We start from the raw sequence: 15,060 nt of genomic DNA, 5'->3' as shown, positions 1-15,060 counted from the left end.
TTTTTTTTGGGAGGGGTGGGAAGAGTCCTGTATCTCCCTTTTGTCTGTAACCAGAGTCTGGTTGGAGTCTCTGGTCAGCTTGAAGTCCTGTGGCTTGATTGGTTTCTTAAGTCAGTTTGTTGGAACAGGCAGAAAAATGCTCTGCTTTACCCAAGATTTTGAGATCCCCCTCCCAGGTTAGTTTACTGGGAGGGTGATCTGCTTTGAGAATCACAAAAGAGGGGGATGCAGTGATGAGGCTAGGTTCTGGGTAGAGTTGAGGCTTTTCAACGAACAGTAGCTTTTCCCTGGGGCTATTTTGTGAAAAAAAAAATTCTCAGCACCGAGCCTGGAGCCATTCTCAATTGATTGTGGTGGCTGCTAGAGGGAGGGGCAGCCTCTGTCTCTGGCCACCCAGCGAGGAGAGCCACTCCAATGGCTGGTGCCTGAGCTGGGCGACCCCTCCCTGGATGGAACTGAGTCTGTGAGGTCACCTCGTCGCCAAGTTCCTGTGACCTGCCAAATGACTAGCTCTATTCCAAGGCCTGAGCTGGAGCTAGCCGCTCCTCCGAGCTTTGTCGGTATCCAAGATGGAGATCACCGGTGCTGTGGGGGGAGGGGTGGCCTTCCCTCCTCTGCTCGCAGAGAAGGAGTGAGGAAGTGGGGCTTCTACTCACGCGGAGTCTTGGATCTTGGGTCGTCTCTGGTCTGCAAAGTGCAGGATGAAGTTGTCCGCTCCTTGTCGGTTCTTGCTGGTGTTGAGTAGAATCCGTTCGTCTGCTGCGTCTGGCTCCTTCGTCCCGGACTGCGTCTCAGGTAAGCCTCCGCGGCGGTGGTCGCCGCTGCGACCCTGCCGCCGCAGCGGCAGCTGCTCAGATGTGTCTGCTTGGCTTCCCCTCTCTTGACTAACTCTCTGTCCTGTGATGGCACACTTGGTGTGATTCTCTGGCTTGGGACTGTTCACTGGAACTCTGAAACTGTTTTCTATGCAAGAGCTTGTTCAGATTCCAGCTTCTCCTCCGCCATCTTCCCGGAACTCTCCAAATGTTTTGTTACATGTTCTTTACCCTTAGCCATTAAACCCACCATAATAGTAATTTTTATGTCTTCTTACGTACACTCTTCCTCTTCTGAACTGTTTTATTTATGGATCTCTAAGACATCATATAAAAATCATACAAAATCTATATAAATTATATACGAAAGCATATACAATAGTTTGTTAGGGATATATAACCTAAAAGGAATAATTTCAGAAAATTTTTATTAAGCACCTAAAATATAATGCATACCTAAAATTGTCTCTTTATTGAAAACTTCAGCAGTTGTAGTTTGTTTATTCTAACAAAGATTATAAGCTAAGTTACAGCAGTATTCAAAATGGAACACAAAAATAGCAACATGAAGGGCAGTACTAAAGAATGCTACTGCTAGCACTAATAGAGTAAGAATGAAATTTAGAAAAAACTACTTCAGAGTAAAAGCCACAAGACAGCTCCAACATTAGTGACCTTTTCTTTTTTTAGTAAAGACATTTTTTTCTCAGATATTAACATCAATTGGGTATATATGTCTTAAGGCCTTCAGGAAGGATGCTGTGATCATGTTGATGGAAGCTGACTTCTCTGGGACCTACTACATAATGTGCAGACACCTAATGCACCTGCATTAGGGTAACTTTAGTGCTAATGACAGTTCTTTAAGTTAGGGAATGAATTAAGTATTTTACTAAAAAAAAAGAGGTAGGCATCAAGGCCAAACAAATCTCCCAATTACCTAGTACTGATCAGTTGTAGACCCATAATTCAAATCCAGGATTCCACCAGGCATATCTGAGGATATTCTGTAAGTGTCACATTCATAAACTTTCAAGACCTATGGAGCAGATGAGCCCACATTATCTTCCTAATTATGCTTATAATGGCAAAAACATTGCTACAGAATGTGAGTAATGAAATTGTATGGGATCTTTATACCAAATAAAGATCGGTTTAATTTCTAAAGAAATACTTGAACGAACATCATACAGCTTCCACTGTTTAGTATTCCTGAAATTATTACTTAAGGAGAAGAAATTCATGTTAAAGACACCTGTGCTGATGAACACAGGTTTTTATCATTAAGTGCCTTGAATACACAGGGAATAGTTTGTTATGGATATATAATCCAAAAGGAATAATTTTTGTGACTAGTTACTTTCTCTTTGTACAAAAGAAAATCCATTCCCTTGAAAACCCAGAAATGAACCTACAGACCTATTGCCATCTAATCTTTGATAAGGAAGCTAAAAAAAATAGAATGGAAGACAGAGAGCCTTTTCAGTAAATGGTGCTGGCAAAATTGGTTAACTACTTGTAGAAAACTAAAGCTAGATCCTTATATATCACTCTGCACCAGAATCAACTCCAAATGGATCAAAGACCTCGGAGTCAAAGCAGACACTCTGAAAACATTACAGGATGGAATAGGGGAAACCCTAGGTCTCCTTGGCAGAGCTGAAATTTTCATAATAGAGACCCAGAAACACAACAAATCAATGAAAGGTTGGACAAATGGGATTGCATGAAGTTGCAGCGCTTCTGCAAAGCAAAGGACATAGCTAGCAAGTTCAATAGAAAGCCCACGGATTGGGAGATCTTCACTAGCCATACAACAGTCAAGAGTTTCATATTTAAAATATACTTGGAACTCAAAAAATTAAATCCCCCAACAACAAATCTTCAAAGAAAAAAGTGCCCAATAAATAAGTGGGCTAAAAACATAAAGAGAAATTTCTCTGAAGAAGAAAGGAGGACCAATAGACACATGAAGAAATTCTCAACCTCCCTAGCCATAAAAGAAATGCAAATCAAAACCACATTAAGATACCACCTCATCCAAGTTAGAATCGCTATAATCAAGAATTCTATTAACAACAGATGCTGGAGGGGATGTGGACAGAAGGGAACCTTACTGCATTGCTGGTGGGAGTGTAAACTTGTTCAACCACTTTGGAAAGTAATATGGAGGTTCCTCAAAAGACTCCACATAGAGCTCCCCTATGACCCAGCAATCCCACTTTTCGGCATTTAGCCAAATATTTACAAACAAGACCACACTAAAGCTACCAGCACAGCTATGCTTATTGCAGTATTATTTACTATAGCTAAGATATAGAACCAACCCAGATGCCCCTCAGAAGATGAATGGATCCAGAGAATGTGGTATATATACACAATGGAATTCTATGCCTCCATCAGAAAGAATGACATTGACCCATTTGTTAGGAAATGGAAAGACTTGGAAAAAATTATATTAAGTGAAGTAAGCCAAGCCCAAGGAAACATAGGTCCCATGCTTTCCCTTATTTGCAATATCTAGTATATGTATGAGCCAAGCAGAAAAGGTCAGATAAGGTGATGTTAGGAAAATGAACCCTAAGATATGTATTCAAATGTTTTTTTTTTCCTTTCATGCATTCGTTTGTAACACATTTATAAGATTATTTCTTTGTTGCTTTGTATGTCCCTCCCCCCCAGTATAACCCCTGCTTTCACTGTATTTGATGTCGGTATAATTTGTGGAGGGGAAGGGGAAAAACAAGTCGTTTAAATAAGAATATCTATTCCCTATTCTAAAACATATATCAATTTAGTGGATGTTAGTGTTATCAGTATAAATTATGCATGCATACTATATGTAATGTATTATATTACATAACATATTAGTGATATATTTATAATGTATGAATAATAACTGATATTCTATAAATACTATAAATATGTTTAAAACTGGTTTTAGTATTATATTGTGAAGGATACAAAGAATGATAACTTTATTTGAATAAATATATTTGTGTGCTTTAGTCACATTTTTTTTTTCTGTGGCAGTACTGAGGCTTGAACTATGGTCTGGGTGTTGTCCCTGAGCCATTTAACTCAAACTGGCTTAATATAGCTATATGCAGATTTCAGCCCCTAAGTAGCTGGGATTACAATCATGAGTCATATTATGTGTTTTTTTTTAACTCCATCCTTGGCATGTTCTTACATAATTATTTTTGAATGTTCAATTATATTATGATATTTCATTTCTAAACAAATTCAGAATAAATAACTACTTATTGGGTAAAGCTATTTGTTGCAATAGAAATTGTAATGACTCTAATTTACTATCAATTTTCAAAGATATTGCTAGTTTAATACCTGGACAGACGAGTAGAAAATTAAATTAAGTGTTCATAATATATGCAATATATTATATTACATAACATGTAAATGATATATTTATAATATATGCATAATTAGGGATATTCTATAATTACTATAAATAATATATGTATAAAACTGGTTTTAATATTATACTGTGAAGGATACAAGGAAAGAAATCATCCCAATCTTAACTGTCTCATTTTCAACGGTAGACACAATATGCTATAAAGATATATCTTCAAGAAAGCACACCTGTGAAATCACGTGTTCATCTTCATCGCTATGAACATCTTCTAAGATTGGCTACACTTATCCACTAGAGTCAGCTTACTATCACAAACACTTTGTGATACTTTCTGGATAAAGTTGCTTGTCCTCATCCTCATCAGCCTTTCAGCAACTTCAGTGCAGAACATTTTCCCCTGCTTAGCCTGTAGATGATATCATCCTTTGTTATTTCCCATCAAAGAAATTGTGGCTAGCAGCTTGAGCATTGGTATATTCAGAAGTTCTTTGGTTGTGAATTTTTCCTTTCCTTTCTTGGCAAGTGAGCTGGAATAATGAAAAACATTTAAGGCAATGTGTTTTACTGTAAATAAAAACATACTGATTTGAAAATACTACAAATAATCATAATTTAAATTTATTTTTAATTCAAATATAATAAGGATGGTTTTAGTGTTGCATGCCTTTAAATCTAGCTATTTGGATGGCTGAAAACTGAGGATTATAGTTTCATACTAGAATAGGTAAATAGACCATGAGTCACTTATCTTCAACTAAGAACCAAAAAGCTAAACGTGGAGCAGTGGTTAAATGGAAGATTGCAAGCCTGAGCAAAAAGAAAAGTAAAAGAACCTAGGCTCTAAATTTAAGTCATAGTACTAGCACACATATAACCTATAAATATATGTTTCCTAATATATTCAAAACCTGGTCATAGATTAAATATGAAGTGTGAAAAAGTATGTAAGTCTGAAATGACTCCGAGGTATTTTGACAAGACAACTGGAAGAGTAATCACTTAATCAAATAGTAATGAAGGATTGGTTTGTAGATAAAGATCAAAGCTCACTTTGGGAACTTTTGAGTTTGTTAAGATCAGTAGCTAGGAGTTGTCAGTAGACAGGATGCTATTAAGGACTGTAATTAAAGAGAGAACAAAGCTGGAGAAAAAACAGAAATAATTACATGTACTCAGTGGTAACAACCATGAGAAGGAATATTATAGAACTAAGATAGAAGTAAGCCCTGGGATACAAATATGTAAAACATGACAAATGAAGAAAAACAGTAATAAGTATGTAATGCAGACTTATATGGATAAGTATTTTTAATGTTTAAGGCCTATGAAGTGATTGTGTGATGACCTAAAATTTAAGAAATTGGTAAGGTAAACTATCCCTTGTGGCAACCATAGCTGATAGTTTAAGTAAAACAGAGCCACAATAGTGTGTCTTGATTTACCAAAGTGAAAACAGGCCAATATTTGGAAAGCCAATTTTTGGACATGTGGTTGGAGTGACAATTACTGCAGTTTGTTCAAGTATCAGTAGAAGGCTACAGTTTTAGCTCAATGATAGAAATCTTTCAGGGATCTGGTAGATTTCCCTCGGTCTTCAATTTTCCTTTTTTTTTCTGAGTACCAAAATATCATTACTGGAAGCCAGTCCCAAATTTTGCCTTTGGCAATTTATCAGATATTCAGTCTATCACATGTCCAAATAATAGAGAATGGGAACAGGTCTACATTGAGCACTCACAGGAGACAGGTCTCTGGAATTTCTCAGGAAGAGCCTTCTGCCATTGTGGGATGGATAGAGCTGAATTATATACAAAATAGACCTCATAGATTGAAAGTATTCTGCTAAATTGACACTTGAGATATTGGATGTTTTAACTGCATTGTATTGAGTTTAATGAATCAATTAATTAGATTCTTTATACCATATGATATTACTAGACAATGAATTGCGTGCTTATTGCATTTCCTTTGTATAACATATAATATGTTTTGAAATTTGGTAAAAACATTCGCCTTTTTATTTTTTTTAAATATGGATTACTCCTAGTTCTCAAGAATGGGGAAATACCCTGGAACATTACAACTTCAAGTCAAAGGATGCCATGTGTTATATCCTATTTTCCTTGTACAGACTTGGTAATAAATTATACGTAATTTATTTTTTATTTTTATTTATTTTCTATTGCAGCACCTGGATATGTGTAATTAAAACTGTAGTTTTCTTCAAGTATTTCATCCTACACTCAAGTTTTTTTCCCAAGCTTTCTAATAAATATGTAATCTATTCAATTTTGAAAAGTACTGCTGTACATCCCACTTATTTGTGGCATTTCTGAAACCCTGTGTGTCAGGGTGGATACCTTTGCCTGTAACAAGTATTGTTGTTGAATACATAACATTTGGCTACTTAGAGAACAAAGGATGTGAAACTACACTAGCCAGATAAAGATTTTCCAGGACAATTCAAAAGAAACTCATGTACTCTCTGTGTAGGTGAATAGGGAGCATAGAAAAGAAATTCTTACACTTGAAAATGATTGAGTGTGTGTGCACATAGGTGTTCACTTATTTATCTGTTGCTATAGTTTTACACATTCATAGTTTCCAAAATCCAGAGAACCACATCCATGGGCATCGCTTTCCTATGTTGCTCTTTGGGTAATAAGAATGAAACCTGGTATTGTCCTGTGGTAGAGAAATTACTCAGAGATTCAAGTTTTTTTCTTTCAATATGTTGCTTGTTCCTACCTCTAAAATTAGGAAGTCTGTTAACACAAAATATATTTTGAATTATTACATATTTAATATATAACACATAATGTATAATATATTGTATAATATATTATATATAATACCTGACAGTATTATATATTCATAAGGATAAATATGACAAATGTATCAATGTCCATACTTTCCTAGCCATGATTAGGTTCAGTAGAGTTAGGTGCATTACATCTCAACAGGGAAAGTCTACTGAAGTTCTGATGACCTTGAGCTAGATAAGGAGAATTCCTGTAAAAGGAGCCTCTCCTAAATTATGAGAAAAGATAAGTTTGGAAGTTTTTTGGGTTTTTGTTTGTTTGTTTTTATTTTGGCCGGTCAAAGGGCCTGAACTCTGGGCCTGAGCACTGCCTTTCACCTCTTCAGCTCAAGGCTAGTGCTCTACCACTTAAGCCACAGCACCACTTCTGGCTTTTTCTACTGATGTGGCACTGAAGAATCGAATCCAGGGCCTCATGCATACAAGGCAAGCACTCTACCACTGAGCCACCTTCCCAGCCCATGTTTGGAAGTTTTTGAGAAGAGGGATTTGGCATTTGCTTTGCATCCTTGATTAGTAATGAATGGGTATTATTTTACTCCAAATTTTGTCTCCTTTTATGTTCCATAAACAGTTACACATGATCATCATTCCATTGCATATCTTCAAGTCTTCTTTTATTTCTTTTATCATTATTATTTTGTTGTTGTTGTTCTGCTGATCCTGAAGCTTGAACTCAGGTCCTAGGCAGTGTCCCTGAGCTCAAGGCTAGTACTCTGCCACTTGAGCCACAGCACAACTTTGGGTTTTCAGCCTTGGCTTGCTTTGAAGCATAATACTCAGATCTCAGCCTCTTGGGTAGCTAGGATTACAGGTGTGAGCCAGCAGTGCCCAGCAATTCCCTCTCTTTCAGATATTATTCTAAAAGCCTCCTGTCCAAGGTCACTCCTAAGATAGTAAATGGACCTATGCCAATACTTCCTTCAAACTCTTATTTCCTGTTATGGCTATGGTGTGTCTTTTGCATCATATCCTAGACCTAATTCACTGTTCCTTTTCCAATCCATGATTCTAGATGTGTTACTAATAATTACCTAAATTTTGTGGCTATAAACCCTAAATCACTCAACTATTAATTTCATTTAATTTTTTTTCAATATGATTGTTCTTCAGTACAAATCTGAGCTTATACTCACCTCTTCCATCTACCTCTTGGCATGAGCAGAGCCTGGGCATATTCTACCTCAAATGCAAGAGGTTAGCCAAACAATAGCCTACAGTAATCCTGCCTAGGAGTCTGGACAAGTATTTGAGTGGCTGAAAGAAACAATGCATTCTGGCATGGGAAGGGGTGAGAGAGACAACAGCCTAGAGAGCAAACTGACAGTCACAACATTTAACAACTTCTCTTTTGGAGAAACTGACCTCCTGCAAAGTGGTAGTGAGATAACTCACCTAGTGAATTTTCGTATATGAAGGAAGTTGTCATGTTTCACTACACAACTCACTTGTAATCAAAGAGAGGGTCATTCTTTTGTGTCCTCCTTAGGCCCAGTCTCATTTTATCTCCATCTTAGACGTTGCTCATAGTCTGTTCCTTCCAGAAGGTCCTTGATGAAGAAAGAGTGAAAGTGTGATCTTTTGGCTTCTGACTGGCCCTGTGGGAACTGAGGCCACTTTTAGTTTTGAACCTGTTCCTTATGACATTGGGAAAGCTCATTCTCTGAATTTTGCCCTAGTACCAAATCTCTTCATAGAAAGTCAAGGGAGATTCTGCCTGAGGGAGTGAGTTTCTCCAATTCCAAATAGGTCAATAAATAATCTGATTCTAAGACCCATGTGGAAGTCCTTCACCAGATTCTCCAAGCTGGAGTGGGTGTTAGCTCAGACTCCAGGCCATCCTCATATTTCTCCAGCTCTTTCTCATGAACCAAAAGGTTACAGTTCAGTTCAGAAACAAAGATAAATGAGAGTAGCACAAGAATCATTGGCAAGGGGAGGAATCAGAAACGTTGGGGGAAACAAGGGCTCAGAAAATCTAGGATCACTCACATCATTTGGGAATCACATCATAAGATTAGGGAATAAAAGTAATAAATTACTACCTAAATTAGTAACTCGTCTATTCTACATCACAACTGTTCTGTCAAAAGGTAGCTGTCCTAGTTTTATTTTGATGAGGGAAATGGAGCACATTCTTTCCTCACTGAGTATCTTCATCCATATCCCAGGTTGTTCTCACTCTCTACTTCTCTGTTACTATCCTTTGTTGGATTCAATCAATGACACTTGAAACTGTTATCATCTTCAGACATGTAATTACATTTTCTTCTAATACATTTGTTATCAAATAAAACAAATTATGTGGAAATATATGTCTATGGTAAATTTTCTGCATGGCATATTTATTTGATGATATTAAGTATTATTTTTATAGTTTCATTTTTAAAACTTGAGGAAAATATTTTGTTACTATTAAAAATAACTATTTGCCCATTTTTTGTATTTTTCCATGTCTGTGTATTTGTTATTAACCTTCTAACATTGTCTTTTTCCCCAACTGTTGCCTTCTTAAAATTTCAAGTTACAAGCTATATATGATTGCCCTGTATGTGTGCAGTGATATATTTAAATTTTGATCTGATATCCACATATTATAGGATATCATGAACCTATTGTAACTGCTCTGAAAATAAATAAGGAGGTCCTCAACTGCATGGATCAACTAGATTTAACAGACATCTACCAAATATTTCGCACAGCACCATCAGAATACACGTTTTCCTCAGAAGCAGGGACATTTTTCAAAATAGACCACGTTTTAGGTCACAAAGGAAACTTCTCCAAATTCAGAAACATTGTACTTTTTTTGGGGGGGGTCCAGTCGTGGGGCCTGAACTCTGGGCCTGGGCGCTGTCCCTCAGCTCTTCAGCTCAAGGCTAGCACTCTACCACTTGAGCCACAACACAACTTCTGGCTTTTTTCTTTTAGCTTATGTGGTGCTGAGGAATCGAACCCAGGGCCTCAGGCATGCAAGGCAAGCGTCCTACCACTGAGCCACCTTCCCAGCCCAAGAAACATTGTACTTTTACCTTGTGTTCTCTCAGACAACAAGGGAATAAAATTAGAACTCAACACCAAAAGCCACCGAAGAAAGTCCTGTAAAACATGGAGGCTGAACAACACACTGTTGAATCACCAGTGGGTCATGGAAGTGATTAGAAAGGAAATTCAAATGTTCATGCTATTCAACAAAAATTAACACACAATTACCAGCTCCTCTGGGAAACATCAAAGACAGTACTCAGAGGCAGTTTATAGCTCTGAGTTCCTACACCAACAAATTGGAGAGATCTGAAACCAACAATTTAATGACACATTTGAACCTCCTAGAAAAAGAGCAAAAAGATAAATCCAAGTCCAGTAGATGGAAACAAATAAGTAAAATTACATCAGAATTAAGCGAATTAGTTTTAAAAAATGATAAAAATAATCAACAAAACAAAGAGTTGGTTCTTTGAAAAAATTAACAAAATTGACAGACCCTTAGCAAATCTTATCAGAAAAAGGAGAGAACACACCCAAGTAAATAAACTCATAGATGAGAATGGAAACTTCACCACAGAAACAACCAAGATTCAGAACATTATAAGGGAATACTTCTCAAAACTTTATTTTAAAAAGTTTGAAAACTTGGCAGAAATGAACCTTTTCCTGGCAGATATCGACATGCCGAAACTAAACCACAGTGAGTTAAACCAACTTAAAAGGCTCATACCAAGCCTTGAAATAGAAAGAGCAGTAAGAGACCTTCCATTTAAGAAAAGCCCAGGAGGAGATGCATTTACAGTGGAATTCTACAAGGCCTTCAAAGCAGAGGCCTCACCAATAGTCCCTCCAATTCTTCAATGAAATTGAAAGAGAATGTTCACTACCAAACTCATTCTATGAAGCCATGATAACCCTCATCCCAAAACCAGGCAGGGACTCATCAAAGAAAAAGAACTATAGGCCCATTTCTTTGAAAAACATTGATGTAAAACTTCTCAACAAAATTTTGGCCAATCGATTTCAACAATTCATCCAAACAATCATAAACTGCGATTAAAAAAATATTCATTTCAGGGATTGAAAGCAGGTTCAATATAGTCAAATCAATTAATATGACTCGTCACATCAACAAAGAGCAAGGATTAGAACCACATGATTATCTCAATAGATGCAGAAAAAGCATTTGACAAGATCCAACCAACCCTTTATGATGAAGTTTCTGGAAAAATTAGGAATTCATAGAACATTCCTCAACACAATAAAGACTGTATATGACAAACGTACAGCAAGCATTATAATTAATGGTGAAAAACTAAAGCCACTTCCTCTTATCTCAGGAATGAGACAAGGATGTCCACTCTCCACTCCTGTTCAATTTAGCATTAGAATGCCTAGCTACAGCAATAAGACAAGATGCAAACATCAAAGGGATCCAAATAGGGAAAGATGAAGGAAAATTCTCCCTCTTTGCAGATGACATGATTTTCTATTTAAAGTATCCCATGGACTCCACTATCAAATTACTGAAGCTGATTCAAAATTTGACAAAGTAGCAGGGTAAAAAATTAACCCTCAATAATAAATGGCTTTTCTGTATGACAACAATGCGAATATCATGGGTGAAATCAGGAAGGCAACCTCATTTATAATAGCCCCACAACAAATAGGAAACCTGGGAATTAACTTAACCAAAGATGTGAATGACCTCTATGATGAAAACTTTAAAAACCTTAAAAAGGAAATCAAAAGAGAACTTTGGAAGCAGAAAAACCTCCCATGCTCCTGGATTGGAAGGATCAACATCGTGAAAATGGCAATACTTCCCAAAGCTATCTACAAATTCAATGTGATACATATCAGTATTCCAACCTCATTCTTCAAGGAAATAGAAGAGGCAATCTAAAAATTCATATAGAACAATAAAAAACCCAAATAGCAAAAACGATCCTTAACAGAAAGAACAGTGCTGGAGGAATATAAATACCAAATTTCAAACTCCACTACAAAGCCATAGTAATAAAAACAGCCTGGTACTGGCACAAGAACAGACATCAGGACCAATGGACTCGAATTGAAAACCAGAAATGAACCCACACCTAATCTTCGATAAGGGAGCTAAAAAATAGAATGGAAGAAAGCAGTCTCTTCTGTAAAGGGTGCTGGCTAAATTGGTGGATCACTTGTAGAAAACTAAAGCTAGAGCCTTATATAGCATCCTGCACAAGAATCAACACCAAATGTATCAAAGAACTCAGAGTCAAAGCAGTCACCCTGAAAACAGTACAGAATGGAATATGAGATACCCTAGGTCTCCTTGGCACAGGCAGAAATTTTCTTAATAGAAACCCAGAAACACAACAAATCAAAGAAAGGTTGGACAAACGAGATTGCTTGAAATCACAGAGTTTCTGCATGGCAAAGGACATAGCTAGCAAGATCAATAGAAATCCCAAGAATTTGGAGAAGATCATCACTAGCCATACAATGGACAAGGCTCTCATATCTAAAATATACCTGAAACTCTAATAATTAAAATGCCCAACAACAAATCCTCAAAGAAACAACTGCCCAATGAATAAGTGAGCTAAAGACTTAAAGAGAAACTTCTCTGAAGAGGAAAGAAGGGTGGCCAATAGTCACATGAAGAAATGCCGTAAAAGAAATGCAAATCAAAACACCATTGAGATACCACCTCATTCCATTTAGAATGTTTATATTTAAGAATTGTAATAAAAACAGATGCTGGAGGAGATTTGGACAGAAGGGAACCTTACTGCATTGTTGGTGGGAGTGTAAATTTGTCCAACTACTTTGGAAGGTAGTATAGATTTTCCTAAAAAGATTCCACTTACAGCTCCCCTATGACCCAGCAAACCCACTTTTGGGCATTTACCCAAATGATCACAAACAAAGCTATCAGCACAACTATGTTTATTGCAACATTATTTACTATAGCTAAGATGTGAAACCAAGCCAGATATCCCTCAGTAAATGAATGGATCAATAAAATGTGGTATATATACACAATGGAATGCTATGCCTCCATCAGAAAGGATGGCATTGCCCCATTTGTTATGAAATGGAACGACTTGGAAAAAATTATGTTAAGTGGAGTAAACCAAGCCCAAAGAAACATAGGTCTCATGGTTTCCCTTATTTTCAATAACTAATATTTGTCTGAGACAAGCAGAAACTGTCAGATAAGTTGATGTTAGGAGAAATTAACTCCAAGGTAAGGATTCAAATGTATTTTCTTTCTCGTGATTGTTTCTAACATATGTATAAGGTGATTTCTTTGTTTCTTTGTATGTCCTTCCCCCACGGTAAAGCCTTGCTTTCACTGTATTTGATGTTTGTATAATTTCTGGAGGGGAGGGAAAAAACATATTGTTTAAATAGGGATACAGGTGGACCCATTCCAGCAATGAGATGTACAAGACTTTATGTCAAAAAACAAAATGTACAACTTTGGCTAGGAGGTGGGGTGGGGGAAGATGGGAAGGGATGGGAAGGGGAAACAAAGGTAGAGGCAACAACGCTTGATAAAAAATGAACTCATTACATTGCCCATGTAATTGTAACCCTTCTGAAAGGTACGTTCAGAATTTTTAAAAAAAGAGAAAAAAAATCACCACTATGGTTTCTTGTGAAAAGACAGAAGAATACAATCAGTTTCTCAAGGAAATTAACCCATAACTTGCAATATTGTCAATTTCATAAATGATGTAAGAAGACAAGAACAAATTTCAACTCAAAGTGTATGATATAAAATTTACTTTGTCTCCTGTAAACAACGTTTCAATTCTACCTATGTCTTCTTCCCAAAATGATTAGTATTTTATTCTAATCATATTTTTAAATTAACTTTAAGTAATTGTATAGAAATTGCTGTTTGATAAAGCAGTTTACGTATAGTAATTTGTGTGTTTTTTTTTCTTTTCTTTTTCCTTTCCTGAGGTTTGAAATCTGGGTCTGGGCGCTGCCCCTGAGCTCCTTTGGATGAACGCTAGAACTCTTTCACTTGAGGCTCAGCAGCACTTTCAGATTTTTCTGAGATTTAATTGGAGATAAGAATCTCATGGACTTTCCTGCCAGGGCTGGCTTCAAACCTCAATCCTCAGCCTCCTGAGCATCTAGGACAACAGGCGTGAGCCTCTAGTGCCCGGCTTAATAAAATGCATCATGTTTATTTTTGCCTAGTCCTGGGGCTTGAACTCAGGGTCTTGGCAATGTTCTTGAGCTTCTTTTCCTCACGTTAGCACTCTATGACTTGTCATAGTGCCAATTACAGATTGTTTTGTTTATGTAGTACTGAGGAATCAAACCCAGGGCTTCACACATGCAAGACAAACAGTGTACCCGTAAGACACATTTCATGGCTAATACAATGCACCTTGAGGTTCATTATCCCTCATTCCTCTCTATCCTATCTCATCCCTCAATTTACATAATTTTGTAGAATATTCGCTGACTCACAATGTCATAGTCACTAAGATGATATGCCACAGATCAAAATTTATTGATAATCTTATTCATCAATATACTAAACTTATTGATTACAGAATTCTGTGATTTTAAATTTTAAATTATCACTCAGATTCACCCACTACTATTCTAAACTTTTTCCTAAGATTAATGCAAATGCAATCTGTAAATATTCGATGAAGTACAATGATTCATAGAACGTCTAAGAGTTGGACTATGAACATCACCTTCAGTTCTAGAACATTTTATCTTCACTGCTCTATCAAAATACTCCAATATTTATTAATAGCCACTTCCTGTCATCATTTCAACCTACCCTCCACTTGACCAACCATTACTTAGTCTACCACTACAGATGTGCCAATGTTAAAAAGCTCACATAATTAGAGAATGTAATTTATTTTATCCATTTCTCCCATGCAATATTAGTGCTTCCCAAGTAAGTAAGTCCATGTAATTTTTTTCATGGATAGAGAATATTGTTTTATATGCATGTGTATAGCTGTATAATGTCCTCAATGGGAATTTCAATATTTTATTTTGTTATTGTAAAAGGTTTTGCTATGTAT

The sequence above is a fragment of the Dipodomys spectabilis genome, unplaced genomic scaffold, assembly GCF_019054845.1.
Source record: "Dipodomys spectabilis isolate Male_0828 unplaced genomic scaffold, ASM1905484v1 ptg000249l, whole genome shotgun sequence".
In the NCBI taxonomy this organism is placed as follows: Eukaryota; Metazoa; Chordata; class Mammalia; order Rodentia; family Heteromyidae; genus Dipodomys; species Dipodomys spectabilis.
Note: the sequence above shows the minus strand (reverse complement) of the source record.